We start from the raw sequence: 16,234 nt of genomic DNA, 5'->3' as shown, positions 1-16,234 counted from the left end.
TTCTCCACCCCTTGGCCTCCTGGGTCTCCTCTACTGTGCATTGTTTATCAGCCTTACGCATCCACCAAACCTCTGTCTTGGCAGAAATACTTGCTCAGTCATTCTCCTAGCACCGAGGCAACTCCTTAATAGGCAACATTCCTTCTTGAACTCATAAGGGGTCACCATGACCCATCACTTTGCACTTAGAGATCAGGAGTTTGCAAACTCTCTACATCGTTTAATGTACAGCCGTCTATCTCATAAACCTATATAGGACTTCCTTGGTGGACCAGTGGTAAAGAATCTGCCTGCCAATGCAGAGGACATGGGTTTGATCCCCGCTCCAGGAAGATTTCACTTGCTATGGGGCACTTAAGCCATGTGCCACAACTACCGAGCCCAAGCTCTGGAGCCTGGGAGCTGTGCCTTCTGAGCCTGAGAGCCGCAACTACTGAAGCCCGCATGCTCCAGCGCCCATGCTCCACAACCCGAGCGGCCACCACAGTGCGAAGCCTGTGCATCACCACTAGAGGGCAGCCCCCACTGGCCGCTGCAGCTAGAGAAGGCCTGTGAGCAGCAACCAAGGCCCAGCACAGCCAGAATAAGTAAATAAATGAAAAGAGAAAACCTGTACAACCAGGCGCGGACCTAAAACTGGTAGAACAGTTTCTGGAGCTTTTTGAGAGGCTGTTCCTGGGTTACCATCCTCAGTTTAGCTTGAATAAAGCTCCATTTCTTTCATAGATCATCTGATTAATTTCTTCACTGACTAAATAATGCATAGGTGACTGGAGGACTGCAGCCTTGATAACTAGATAGGTAATTTCTATTTAGCTAGATAGCCGTTTTACTTAAAATTGTCCACACTTAAAAAATACAGTTCTTTTGTAGATTATCCTTTGATTATCCTTTTGATGACTGGGGATCAGGAGAGGGAAAACGAAGCCTACTGGTCACAGGGGAATTGTATCAAGACCCCTCTTCTGATATCTCTTCCTAGAGGTTTCTACATTTAGATAAACCTCCCACCCCAGAGAAACTCCAAGTTTATGGCCTCCAACAGTAATGCTCTTCCTGTTTACCAGAAGACACGTCAGCTTCACACCAGACACACCATCTAAATGTAGCTCATTCCATGTGAACCAGAATTGTTGACTTTTGCAGAAACAGAAGTAATGGGATCCAACTGATATTTAGCTGGAATACCCACATGAGTGCAGCTGATATGATACCTAGTATCCAAGCAACATTCACTTGACTGTCAAGATCTTCGTATTCTTTTTGTTAAACTGATCCTCCAAATTCTGTCCCCCGAATCACTCCGTAGCATGCAGCTGGAAGTCCCCAGTCCTTCACTGCACTGCAAAGTTATTCCTTGTCAGGTTGGATTTGGCACTGTACCAGGTCATGGGCTGGAACCCAGCAAGCCAGCCCTCACAGTCAAAACAGCCCTCACCGTCAAAGGGAGCTGAATCATGGATCGCAGGTCCAGCAAAATCCAAGTTAATATCACAGCCAAGGTTTATTGACTCTCTCTTGTAAGAAGACTTGATTTTGCCATTTCTTCTTACCGTGTAGGTGAGAGAAGTTAGTACCAAACTCAGATCCAGGCCTTGACAAATCTGTCTTCATTTTACTTGGATTCTGCTCTCAGAGTGCCATCAGTGTTGCACGGCTCTCTGATGGGTCATGCAGGATGGATATTGGCTCTAGCTGCCGGGCACGTGGCCCGTGTGTGTGTTAAATGATCCAAATGTTGAGAATGTCGTGGCAGTGCGTGATTTTGTTTCCACATCCAGACAACCCCAAACCAGTCCTCCCTTGAAAATGTCTCTGACAGATTTTCCAATGTCACCTCACGACAGAGTGTGAGGAACTCCGCCCATGGCAAAGGTCATGAGGAAGGAGTCTTGGCATACACAAAGGCGTGATCAAGCCTCAGGAAACCCCCTGTTCCCGAGCATCTACCCCAAAACCAGAGTCTGTTTTATGCTCTCACATACACCTCTGACTTCACGGGGGGCTCTCCCCCATAACCATTTCTCTCGGAGAAGGAGTAAACGTGCAGCTCCAAGGCCATAAAAATTCCTGGGCGTGACAAGAGTGTTTCAGCTTACGGACTCCTCTGAAGGTTATCTAGCCCACCTGTATAGGTTCGTCCGGCCACATGTGATTGTTTACAGCCTCCCAATCTGAGAGGCATGAGATGTTTTAGACTTACTAAAGGCAAATTCTTTTGGGGAGTTGGAAATTATTAGTATAGTGGGTTGGTTAGGAATTATATTGGCGAAGGGTTTTTCATTTGTTGTGTCAATAATTGCTGCTAATTCCCTTGTCTGGATGGGACAAGGATGTCTCGGGTCAAACCTCTCTGCTAACAGACTAGCTTGTGTGACAGGATTATCCATACTCCTGCCACTACCCACATGATTGTTTACTACCTCTCAACCATAAACAGCACAGAGTTTTGGAGTATTTTGAGAGTCTTCATTAGCATAGGGCTTTTTCTTCTTGTTGAGGCAATGATTGCCACCAGGCCTCCATATCCTTAGGCACCTGGGAATATATTAATCAATGTATTTGGACTATAGAAAAGGAAATATAGTAGTTTTTAAGGTTAGCAATACTAGACTTTTTGAGTTAATGAATTTTCTCTTTTGTAATAGATCACTGTGCTTTGTTCTAAATCACTGTGTCCTTGTTATGTAAAAATGTAACTTTATCACTATCTTAAGACTAAATAGATCTTAAGGGGAGCATTGGTGGAAGGATTTTCATTTGTTGGGCTGATGTTTGCTGCTAAATCTCCATGTTCCCTACCCTTATAATGAATATAACTAGCATATAGGAAGAAGTAATTATTAACCTTTAAGCATATAGGAGAAATAAGCATTAACCTTTAAGATTAATCATGTTAACCTTGGGTTAAATAAATTCCTTTCTTGATTGTAACTCACTACAACCTCACCCTATAGGAATGTAACTTTATTTGGAGGGTGGTGCCTGGTTTGAGAAAAAACACCCTTGGAAAAAATAATTTTTTGGTTATCAGAAAGAAAGGATCATAAAATCCTGAAGACCTTTTTATGTGAAGCATCTGATTTTGATAAAGGTCAGGACTGCTGACCCCCATGTGACTCTGTATTCATCCCTATGTGTAACAAAAGGTATATAAGCAAACCCCCAAATAAAGAAATTGGATCAGTTTCCGGAAAGACTGATTCCCCATGTCGCTTCCTTCTTGCTCCCGTTTTCTCTGGCTGAATTCCCATCTGGATTCAGCCTCCTTTTCTCCACTACACTATCTCCTACTACACTATCCGTTTCTAATCTCTCTCTATATCTGTAATTAAATATGTAGTTTTCCAAAGACGCTGACGCCGTCCCCACCTTTGAATTCCCTGGATCCACCGGGGCTGGACCCCGGCAGTTTACACACAGCTCAGCGTGTAGGTCTCAATGGCAAGACTGTGAGAAGTCGTCTGGTGTCTACTGAGGGGGAGCTGCAGCCGCAGCTGAGGCCATGGGCTTGTTATGGGCTGGGCGGCAGCTGTCCTCGCTGGAGGGTGAAGTGAAAGCCTTGTGGTTGCTCTTGGCTAAACCTGATTTGAATGGTAGTTGAAAAGTGAAGTCGCTTAGTCGTGTCCAACTCTTTGCGACCCATGGACTCTAGCCCACCAAGCTCCTCCGTCCATGGGATTCTCCAGGTAAAAATACTGGAGTGGGTTGGCATCATGTACAGTCGACCCTTGAACTATGTGTGGGTTGTGGGCCAACTCTTCTCACAGTCTAAAATCTACATACAAATTATAGTTGATCATCTGTACCCATAGTACCTCCATATCTGAGGTTCCTCTGTGTTTGTGGCCAACATCTGCAAATTCAATGAGTCACAAATTGTGTAGTCTATATTATTTAATATTGGAAAAAAAATCTATGTGTAAGTGGACCAGTCTAGTTCAAACCTGCTTTGTTCCAGGGTCAATTGCATTTCCCTCCCTAGTATCTTCTTTTTTTCACCTCTTTATTAAATCTTTATTCCTTATTAGCTCATTCCTGATTTTCCTTACTGCTCATTTATTTTTCCTTTCTCTACTTGTTTTTGTTATTTCTTGCCTTATTTCTCTCTCCTCATGTCAAGGTGTTGCTGAACCAAGATTGAGTCTTATGCCTTCTGTGCAGAAAACCTGTCTACTAACACATGGTTGTGGTGAAGGAAAGTGCAGCATTTACTATAGGCGACAGCAACCATGAGTTCATTTTCTATGTCTGTCTCTTCCTATTTTGCAAATAAGTTCATTTGTATAATTTCTTTTTCAGTTCAGTTCAGTTGCTCAGTCGTGTCCGACTCTTTGCGACCCCATGAATTGCAGCATGCCAGGCCTCCCTGTCTATCACCAACTCCGGAGTTCCCTCAAACTCACGTCCATCGAGTCAGTGATGCTATCCAGCCATCTCATCCTCTGTCGTCCCCTTCTCCTCCTGCCCCCAATCCCTCCCAGCAGCAGAGTCTTTTCCAATGAGTCAACTCTTCACGTGAGGTGTCCATTGTACTGGAGTTTCAGCTTAGGATCATTCCTTCCAAAGAACACGCAGGACTGATCTCCTTCAGAATGGACTGGTTGGATCTCCTTGCAGTCCAAGGGACTCTCAAGCATCTTCTCCAACACCACAGTTCAAAAGCATCAGTTCTTAGATGTAATGGTCATCTGAGTTAAATTTACCCATTTCACTCCATTTTAGTTTGCTGATTCCTAGAATGTCAATGTTCACTCTTGCCATCTCCTGTTTGACCACTTCCAATTTGCCTTGGTTCATGGACATTCCAGGTTCCTATGCAATGTTGCTTAGATTCCATATAGAAGGGATATGATATTTCTCCTTCTCTGTCTGACTTACTTCACTCAATATGACACTCTCTAGGTCCATCCATGTTGCTGAAAATGGCATTATTTCATTCTTTTTAGTGGCTGAGTAGTAATATTCCATTGTGTGTGTGTATACATATATATATGTATGACATCCTATCTCTATCTCTATCTATCTATATCTGTGTCTATCTATCTATCACATATATCTTCTTTATCCATTCCTCTGTGGATGGACATTTATGTTTTTTCCATGTCTTTCCAACATTGTGTAGCCTTGGCTCCTTTATCATAGATTAATTTAATCTGATTAATTAGCTAGACTATAGGTGCATGAGCTTATTTCTGGGTTTTCTATCCTGTTCCATTGAGCTATATTTCTATTTTTGTGCCAGTACCACACTGTTTTGATGACTGTAGCTTTGCAGCATAGCCTGAAATCAGGGAGCTTGATTCCTACAGTTCCATTTTTCTTTTTTCAAGATTGCTTTGGCTATTTGGGGTCTTATGTGTTTCTATATAAATTTTGAGACTTTTTTTGGTTCATGTTCTGTGAAAACTGCCATTGGTAATTTGATAGGGGTTGCTTTGAATCTGTAGATTTCCTTGGGTAGTCTAGTCATTTTGCGAATATTGATTCTCCCAATCCATGATCATGGTGTATCTTTCCATTTGTTTATGTCTTCTTTGATTTTTTTTATCAGCATCTTATAGTTTTTGAAGCACAGGTTTTTGTCTCCTTAGGTAGGTTTATCCCTAGGTATTTTATTTTTTTGATGCGATGGTAAATGGAATTGCTTCTTGAATTTCTCTTTTTGATCTTTCACTGTTAGTGTATAAAAATACAATAGATTTCTGTGTATTAATTTTGTAGCCTGCAACTTTACCAAATTCATTGATGAGCTCTAGTAGTTTTCTGATAACATCTTTAGGATCTTCTATGTACAGTATCATGTCCTCTGCAAAAATTGACATTTCAACTTCTTCTTTTCCAGTTTGGATTCCCTTTACTTCTTTTTCTTCTCTGATTGCTATAGCTAACCTCCAAAACTGTGCTGAATAAAGGTGGTGAGAATGGACATCCTTGTCCTGTCTTGTCTTGTTCGTGATCTCAGAGGGAATGCTTTCAGCTTTTCACCACTGAGTATGATGCTAGTTCTAATGCAAGAAAATTAGGGATACCAAGGGAACTTTTCATGCAAAGATGGGCTTGATAAAGGACAGAAATGGTATGGACCTAACAGAAGCAGAAGATATTAAGAAGAGGTGGCAAGAATACACAGAAGAAGTATACAGAAAATATCTTCATGACCCAGATAACCACGATGGTGTGATCACTCGCCTAGACCCAGACATCCTGGAATGTGAAGTCAAGTGGATGTTAGGAAGCATCACTAAGAACAAAGCTAGTGGAGGTGATGGCATTCCAATTGAGCCATTTCAGATCCTGAAAGATGATGCTGTGGAACTGCTGACTTAATATGCCAGCAAATTTGGAAAACTCAGCAGTGGCTAGAGGACTGGAAAAGGTCAGTTTTCATCCTAATCCCAATGAAAGGCAATGCCGAAGAATGCTCAGACTACTGCCCAATTGCACCCAATTCACACACTAGTAGAGTAATGCTCAAAATTCTCCAAAGCAAGGTTTAACAATACATGAACCGTGAACTTCCAGATGTTCAAGATGGATTTAGAAAAGGCAGAGGAACCAGAGATCAAATTGCCGACATCCGCTGGATCATGGAAAAAGCAAGAGAGTTCCAGAAAAAATCTATTTCTGCTTTGTTGACTATGCCAAAGCCTTTGACTGTGTGGATCATAATAAACTGTGGAAAATTCTGAAAGAGATGGGAATACCAGACCACCTGACCTGCCTCTTGAGAAATCTGTATGCAGGTCAGGAAGCAACAGTTAGAACTGGAGATGGAACAACAGACTGGGTCCAAATAGGAAAAGGTGTATGTCAAGGCTGCATATTGTTACCCTGCTTATTTAACTTATATGCAGAATACATCATGAGAAATGCTGAGCTGGATGAAGCACAAGCTAGAATCATGATTCCTGGGAGAAATATCAATAACCTCAGATATGCAGATGACATCACTCATGGCAGAAAGTGAAGAAGAACCAAAGAGCCTCTTGATGAAAGTGAAAGAGGAGAGTGAAAAAGTTGGCTTAAAGCTCAACATTCAGAAAACAAAGATCATGGCATCTGGTCCCATCACTTCATGGGAAATAGATGGGGAAACAGTGGAAACAGTGTCAGACTTTATTTTTTTGGGGGCTCCAAAATCACTGCTGATGGTGACTGCAGCCATGAAAGTAGAAGACACTTGCTCCTTGGAAGGAAAGTTATGACCAACCTAGATAGGATATTCAAAAGCAGAGACATTATTTTGCCAAGAAAGGTCCGTCTAGTCAAGGCTATGGTTTTTCCAGTAGTGTTGTATGGATGTGAGAGTTGGACTATAAAGAAAGCTGAGCACTGAAGAATTGATGCTTTTGAACTGTGGTGTTGGAGAAGACTCTTGAGAGTCCCTTGGACTGCAAGGAGATCCAACCAGTCCATCCTAAGGACGATCAGTCCTGAATATTCATTGGAAGGACTGATGCTGAAGCTGAAGCTCTAATACTTTGGCCACCTGATGCAAACTGACTCCTCGGAAAAGACCCTGATGCTGGGAAAGTTTGACGGCCGAAGGAGAAGGGGATGACAGAGAATGAGATGGTTGAATGGCATCACTGACTCAATGGACATGAATTTGAGTAAACTCTGGGAGTTGGTGATGGACAGGGGGGCTCAGCGTGCTGCAGTCCATGGGGTTGCAAAGAGTTGGGCATGACTCAGAGACTGAACTGAACTGAACTGATGATGCTAGCTGTATGGTTGTCATACATGACCTTTATTATGTTGAGCTATGTACCCTCTAGGCCCACTTTCTGGAGAGTTTTATCATAAATGGGTGCTGAATTTTGTTGACAGCCTTTTCTGCATCTATTGAGATGATCATGTGGTATTATTCAAATTGTTGATACGGTGTATCACATTGACTGAATTGTTGTTGTTGCAAGTTCCTTGCATCCCTGGGATGAATGCCACTTGATCATGGTGTATGATCTTTTTAATGTATTGTTGGATACAGATTGCTAGTCTTTTGTGGAGGATTTTTACATCTGTCTTCTTTAGTGATATTAGCCTGTAATTTTCTTTTTTTGTGTGGTATCTTTGTCTGGTTTTGGTGCAAGGGTGACGGTGTCCTCATGAAATGAATTGGGAAGTTTTCCTTTCTCTGCAACGTTTTGGAACAGTTTCAGAGGGATAAAGGTTTAATAACTCTTCCCTAAATGCTTGATACAATTCACCCGTGAAGCCGTCAGGTCCTAGACTTTCACTTGTTGGGAAGTTTTCAATTTCAGTGCTTGGTCTGTTCATATGTTTTCTGTTTCTTACTGGTCCAGTCTTGGGAGACTGTACCCTTCTAATAACTTGTCCGTTTCTTCCAGGTTGTCCATTTTATTGGCATACAGTTGTTCACAGTAGTCTCTTACTCTTGGTATTTCTATTGAGTCGGTTGTAACTTAACCGTTTTCATTTCTGATTTTACTGATCTGAGTCCTCCCCCTTTTTTTTTCTTGATGAGTCTGGCTAAATGTTTATCAGTCTTGTTTATCTTTTCAGAGAACCAGCTCTTAGTTTCATTGATCTTTGCAATTGTTTTCTTTGTCTCTGTTTCACTTATTTCTACTATGATGGTTCCTTCCTTCTGCTAATTTTAGGTTTTGTTTGTTCTTCTTTCTCCAGTTGTTTTAGGTGTGAGGTTAAGTTGTTTATTTCAAATTTCTCTTGAGGTAAGATTGTATTGCTATAAACCTCCTTCTTTGAACGGCTTTTGCTGCGTTCTGTGAATTTTGGACCATTCAGCTTTTGTTTTAATTTGTCTCTAGGCATCTTTTCATTCCTTCAGCGATCCAGTGGTTGTTTAGTAGCATGTTGTTTAGCCACCGCAACTTTGTAATTCTCAGCGTTTTTTTCTTGTGGTTTATTTCTAATCTCGTAGTCCTGTCATCAGAAAAGATGCTTGAGATGATTTCGATTTTCTTAAATTTACCAAGGCTCAACCTTTGGCTCTATAAATATCCATTAAGTTCAATTTAGGAAGCAGAGATTAAATCGCTAACTTCTGTTGGATCATAGAAAAAGCAAGAGAATTACAGACAAACATGTACTTCTGCTTTATTGACTATGCTAAAGCCTTTAATATGTGGATGAAACAAACTGTGGAAAACTCTTAAAGAGATAGGAATACCAGACCACCTTACCTACCTCCTGAGAAATCTGTTTGCAGGTTAAGATGCAACTGTTAGAACTGGACATGGAACAATGGACTAGTTCAAAGTTGGGAAAGGTGTACATCACAGCTGTATATTGTTACCCTGCTTATTTAACTTATATACAGGGTACATCATGCAAAATGCCGGGCTGGATGAGGTGCAAGCTGGTATCAAGACTGCTGGAAGAAATATCAATGACCTCAGATATGCAGATGACATCACTCTTATGGCAGAAAGCAAAGAGAAACTAAAGAGCCTCTTGATGAAAGTAAAAGAGGAGAGTGAAAAAGCTGGCTTTAAACTCACCATTCTAAAAACAAAGATCATGGCATCCATTCCATCACTCCTTGGCAAATAGGTGGGGAAACAAAGGGAACCATGAGAGACTTTATTTTCTTGGGCTCCAAAATCACTGCAGATGGTGGCTGCAGCCATGAAATTAAAAGATGCTTGCATCTTAGAAAGAAAGCTATGACAAACCTAGACAGCATATTAAAAAGCAAAGACATTACTTTTCAGACGAAGGTCCATCTAGTCAAAGCTATGGTTTTTCCAGTAGTCATGTATGGATGTGAGAGTTGGACCATAAAGAAAGCTGAGCACTGAAGAATTGATGCTTTTGAACTATAGTGTTGGAGAAGACTCTTGGGAGTCCCTTGGACTGCAAGGGGGTCAAACCAGTGAATCCTAAAGGAAATCGATCCTGAATATTCATTGAAAGGACTGATGCTGAAGCTGAAGTTCCTATACTTTGGTCACCTGATGGGAAGGACTGACTCAGTGGAAAAGACCCTGATGCTGGGAAATATTGAAGGCAGGAGGAGAAGGGAGTGACAGAGGGCAAGGTGTTTGCATGTCATCACTGACTCAATGGACATGAGTTTGAGCAATCTCTGAGAAATGGTGAAGGACAGGGAAGCCTGGCTTGCTGCAGTTCATGGAGTCTTAAAGAAGAGTTGGACAGGATCGAGTGACTGAACAACAATGCAAATGACAATAAAAAGAGAGCAGGGATGGTATAGTATTATCAGACAGATTAGACTTAAAAATTTGTAAGAGGCAAAGTACATTATTTATTAACAATGGTTCAATCTGGCAAGAAGATACAGCAATTATAAACATTTATGCAATGAACAACAGACCTTCAAAATATATAAAGCAAAGATGGACATCACTGAAAAGAAGAGAGAGTTGTACAATAAGCATGTAACCCCAAAGGGAAAGGGATGGGAGACTTTTCGCAAAACTGTCACAGCCCCTGAATTTTCCTTGTAAGGAGTGAAGGAGCTTTCCCTTATCTTTTGTCCTTCCATGAGCTTCTTGGAATGAAGTGTTCCCTGCCAAGTTGAGAATTTTGCTTGTTTTCTAAATTCTCTAGGGTTGCTTCTGTGTCTTTTAGGAGGACAGTTTAGTTGTGCTCCTGCCCAAATACTCGCTCATTAGAGATGAAGACTTTGGTTTTCTCAGGGCTAGATTAGGCTCAGCACAGAATCATAAACTTACCACTTATATAACATTCATTTACTTCATAAGAAACAATATAAAGTTACCGAATTTGTCAGTTAAAGACTAAGAAGTTAAAATTGACCATCTATAATCCATACCACTTTACATGAAAGACATTAAAAAAATAACATTGGAGTATAGTTGATCTACATTGTGTTAGTTTAGGTGTACAGCAAAGTGGAAAGAATTTTAACACTGACATAATAGAAAGGCGATAACCACAGAATAAATATACTCCTTTAGCTTCGATGTATCTAGTTCTTGGGAAAAGAATTGTGTATGTTGTATGTCAAGCAATGGAAGTATTATTACCTGCCACAATCTTTAGATGACACTTTGTTAATATATGATTCAGTTTAAATTCCCCTTATAGTCTCAGTTCTGTTCAGTTCATTTCAGTCACTCATTCGTGTCCGACTCTTTGCGACGCCATGAATCGCAGCATGCCAGGCCTCCCTGTCCGTCCCCATCTCCCAGAGTTCACTCAGACTCACGTTATCAAAACCATGATGCTATCCAGCCGTCTCATCCTCGGTCGTCCCCTTCTCCTCCTGCCCCCAATCTCTCCCAGCATCAGAGTCTTTTCCAATGAGTCAAGTCTTCTCATGAGGTGTCCAAAGTACTGGAGCTTCAGCTTTAGCATCATTCCTTCCAAAGAAATCCCAGGGTTGATCTTCAGAATGGACTGGTTGGATCTCCTTGCAGTCCAAGGGACTCTCAAGAGTCTTCTCCAACACCACAATTCAAAAGCATCAATTCTTTGGCGCTCAGCCTTCTTCACAGTCCAACTCTCACATCCATACATGACCACAGGAAAAACCATAGCCTTGACTAGATGGACCTTAGATGGCAAATAATGTCTCTGCTTTCAAATATACTATCTAGGTTGGTCATAACTTTTCTCCCAAGGAGTAAGCGTCTTTTAATTTCATGGCTGCAGTCACCATCTGCAGTGATTTCGAAGCCCCCCAAAATAAAGTCTGACACTGTTTCCACTGTTTCCCATCTATTTCCCATGAAGTGATGGGACCAGATGCCATGATCTTCGTTTTCCGAATGTTGAGCTTTAAGTCAACTTTTTCGCTCTCCTCCTTTACTTTCATCAAGAGGCTATTTAACTCTTCACTTTCTGCCATAAGGCTGGTTTCATCTGCATATCTGAGGTTATTGATATTTTTCCTGGCAATCTTGATTCCAGCTTGTGTTTCTTCCAGTCCAGCGTTTCTCATGATGTACTCTGCATAGAAGTTAAATAAGCAGGGTAACAATATGCAGCCTTGACGTACTCCTTTTCCTATTTAGAACCAGTCTGTTGTTCCATGTCCAGTTCTAACTGTTGCTTCCTGACCTGATACAGATTTCTCACGAGGCAGGTTAGGTGGTCTGGTATTCCTATCTCTTTCAGGATTTTCCAGTTTATTGTGATCCACACAGTCAAAGGCTTTGGCATAGTCAATAAAGCAAAAATAGATGTTTTCTGGAACTCTCTTGCTTTTTCCATGATCCAGCGGATGTTGGCAATTTGATCTCTGGTTTGTCTGCCTTTTCTAAAACCAGCTTGATCATCAGGCAGTTCATGGTTCATGTATTGCTGAAGTCTGGCTTGGAGAATTTTGAGCATTACTTTGCTAGCATGTGAGATGAGTGCAATTGTGCGGTAGTTTGAGCATTCTTTTGCATTGCGTTTCTTTGGAATTGGAATGAAAACTGACCTTTTCCAGTCCTGTGGCCACTGCTGAGTTTTCCAAACTTGCTGGCATATTGAGTGCAGCACTTTTACAGCATCATCTTTCAGGATTTGAAACAGCTCAACTGGAATTCCATCACCTCCACTAGCTTTGCTCATAGTGATGCTTTCTAAGGCCCACTTGACTTCACATTCAAAGATGTCTGGCTCTAGATGAGTGATCACATCATCATGATTATCTGGGTCGTGAAGATTATAGTCTAAATATTTGATATTGTTCATACACTGGAGTCTATGATGCCTTTGCAAAAAAAGATTTACTTCCCTTTCCCCATGACGGAACTAACCACTTCCTCCAATATATTTTCATAATTTTGAGGCAAGCCTTTATTATATAATTGATAACATTGCAGTCAAATATTTATTTTTCTCTTATAGCAATTCCCAGGAAAGGGTTGATAGCTTCCCATATCTATAAGCTAATATTTTATATTTTGAGAATGTCAAGGAAATGCATTACTCAATAGATACAGATTAATTACAAAAGAAAAAGACAGGCATCTGGGAGTAAGAATATTTGGCAACTGCAAGAACAGACTACATGTAGGTCTAAAACCTGGGTCTGCCACCAGGAAGTTGTGACTACAAAACAAGCTTTCCGTACCCCATTGTTGCCGTTGTTCAGTCACTAAGTCGTGTCTGACTCTTTGCAGCCCCATGGACAACAGCAAGCCATGCTTCCCTGTCCCTCACTATCTCCCAGAATTTGCTCAAACTCATGTCCATTGGGTTGGTGATGCTATCCAACCATCTCATCCTCTGCTGCCCTCTTCTTCTTCTGCCTTTAATCTTTCCCAGCATCAGGGTCTTTTCCAATGAGTCCACTGTTCCCATTAAGTGGCCAAAGTATTGGACCTGCACCTTCAGCATCAGTCCTTCCAATGAACATTCAGGGTTGATTTCCTTCAGGAATGACTGGTGATCTCCTTGATGTCCTAGGGACTCTCAAAAGTCTTTTCTAGCATCACAATTCAAAAGCATCAATTCTTTGACTCTCAGCCTTCTTTACAAAACAAGCTCTCAGTATCCCAGTACACTGTGATATTCTGTAACATTGAAATGCTAGTGTACTTACTGAGATAAAATCAGGATGGGTTTTTAAGTGAGAATAGATATGGTAACATTATTTTAAAGGCGTGTAGAATTTTCAGTTTGAAAATTTAATGCAAAGTGATCCTCAAGATATATACTGTTACATAAATTCAGATTTCATAGTTTTTAAAAAGCCAGTAATACATGTTATTACTGTATACATGTATACATGTTATTACCCCAAATATTAGGATTTTGGATATTAGGCACACTCTATTTCATGTCAGTTATAGACACAACCCTTCCTTCCCTGGCCAAGGTTTTCGGACTTTCTAAGGTGTCATCTAGTAGCTACGTATCCTTTTTTTTTTTTTTTCCCATCTACATACATATCATTTTGGTAGAGGTCACTGAATATGCCTTTGGCCAAATATTCTCAACTGTGTCATATTAGAGACAGTATTCAGCAGAGGATGATACCATGTGTTGATGGCCAAAGAATGAACATCTGGAAGGTGACTCAATCCAAATATGTTGCTTTATTCCCTCAAAGTTTATTAGTCAAATTTTAGAAGTTTGATATCATGTAGCAGCAACATTTCTCAGCTGCTAGGTTGGGTCTGTGTAACTAGTCAGCTTATTTTACATGGAATATGCTGTGCTTAGTCACTCAGTCATGTCTGACTCTTTGTGACACCGTGAACTGTAGATGTCACAGACTTCTATGTCCAAGGCGATTCTCCAGGCAAGAATACTGGGGTGGGTTGCCATACCCTCTTCCAGGGGATCTTTTCAACTCAGGGATCGATCCCAGGTCTTGCACACAGCAGACAGATTCTTTACTGTCTGAGCCTCCATGGAAGCCCTGTACCTGGGATACCAAACAGGAAAATACTTGCTCGTTACTGAGGTGCACATGGAACAGGTGTTGGGAGCTATTATGTGTGTGCATGTGTGTGTGCCCTTGTTGAGGATGATTTATGAAGAAAATTTTCCACACTATTTGCCTGCTGAAGACCCAGAATCTGTTATTCCTTTCATTTTTCCTTGCCAAACAGACCGTTTTTCCTCCCAGACCGTCTCCTTTGTAATACAGAACCAAGGCAGGTGACACGCAGTGCTGACATTGTTTCCCTGGGGTCTGCCTTCAACGCCACAGTGCAGTCTGTACATCTCACACCTCTTGAGATACCACAGGCAATGCATTTAGCATTTCCCCTAAAAGAGAACACAGAACGCCATCCTTCCAACCTTGAAGATTAGTTTCCTCATCAGACATAAATGTACCACCAAGCCAGGGCCCCATATTTACATTATTTTGAGGCTGGAAAAAGGATGGTGTGGACTTGTGTCCTGCCTGGTAAAGGCTTCAGCCTGAAACTGACCCTTTCTGCTCACATTATTTGGCTAGAACAAGTCCATGGCCCATTTAACTTCATAGAGAAGTGGCATCGTCTTTCTTGTGCCTCCAGAAAGAAGAGAATTAATCACAGTGAACAACCCAAATGACTACCTGAGAAATTCCCTGATTAAGTGGTTCAGGTCAGTTCAGTCACTCAGTCGTGTGCGACTCTTTGTGACCCCATGAATAGCAGCACTCCAGGCCTCACTGTCCATCACCAACTCCCCGAGTTCACTCAGACTCACATCCATCGAGTCAGTGATGCCATCGAGCCATCTCATCCTCTGTCGTCCCCTTCCCCTCCTGCCCCCAATCCCTCCCAGCATCAGAATCTTTTCTAATGAGTCAATTCTTCGCATGAGGTGGCCAAAGTACTGGAGTTTCAGCTTTAGCATCATTCCTTCCAAAGATATTCCAGGGCTGATCTCCTTCAGAATGGACTGGTTGGATCTCCTTGCAGTCCAAGGGACTCTCAAGAGTCTTCTCCAACTCCATAGTTCAAAAGCATCAATTTTTCGGTGCTCAGCCTTCTTCCCAGTCCAACTCTCACATCCATAGATGACCACTGGAAAAACCCTAGCCTTGACTAGACGGACCTTAGGCAGCAAAGTAATGTCTCTGCTTTTCAATATGCTATCTATGTTGGTCATAACTTCTCTTCCAAGGAGTAAGCGTCTTTTAGTTTCCTGGCTGCAATCACCATCTGCAGTGATTTTGGAGCCCCGAAAAATAAAGTCAGCCACTGTTTCCACTGTTTCTCCATCTATTTCGCATGAAGTGATGGGACTGGATGCCATGATCTTCATTTTCTGAATGTTGAGCTTTAAGGCAGCTTTTTCACTCTCCACTTTCACTTTCATCAAGAGGATTTTTAGTTCCTCTTCACTTTCTGCCATATTAGTGGTCATTTCCCTATGGCTGTAGCAAACAGTAGAGATATATGGGAGATAGATCAGTCTTGTCTCCATCTCTCTCTTCACCTCTGTCCTCTCTGAAAACAAATTTAGATGGTTGTGATATAGTAGAGTCCACGGGTAAGGGTAAGTTATTAATAACATACCAGGCCTTGGATTAGATAGTGGTTTGTATGTGTAAGGCATTTGCCTTCCTCGGCACTGAACAAGCATGATGGCTCCTGTATCTTCGACAGCAAACAGAGTTGCTGCTGAAGGCCCAGGAATGAGAGGAAGTAATGTCCTGAACACCAGCAACTGATCCCTCAGAGCAGCCGCAGCAGCAGAGGTGGTGGAAATGAGGTATCATAGGGTCAGTGGTCAGCCAGAGTCTGGGCAGTGGACAGTGCTGAAAGGAATTGGGCTGGCATGGGTGTGGAATGGGGCTGTAGAACATTGTAAGTAGGTGTAG

At 41.7% G+C, this 16,234-nt stretch overlaps 1 pseudogene; it reads right to left on the bottom strand.

Moving 5' to 3' along the window:
- Positions 1-935: 935 nt before the first annotated feature.
- On the bottom strand, positions 936-13,044 carry LOC121818653 (voltage-dependent anion-selective channel protein 2-like; annotated as a pseudogene).
- Between the last annotated feature and the right edge of the window lie 3,190 nt (positions 13,045-16,234).

Source organism: Ovis aries, chromosome 1 (genome assembly GCF_016772045.2).
Source record: "Ovis aries strain OAR_USU_Benz2616 breed Rambouillet chromosome 1, ARS-UI_Ramb_v3.0, whole genome shotgun sequence".
Classification (NCBI taxonomy): domain Eukaryota; kingdom Metazoa; phylum Chordata; class Mammalia; order Artiodactyla; family Bovidae; genus Ovis; species Ovis aries.
This window is presented reverse-complemented; position numbering and strand designations above follow the sequence as displayed.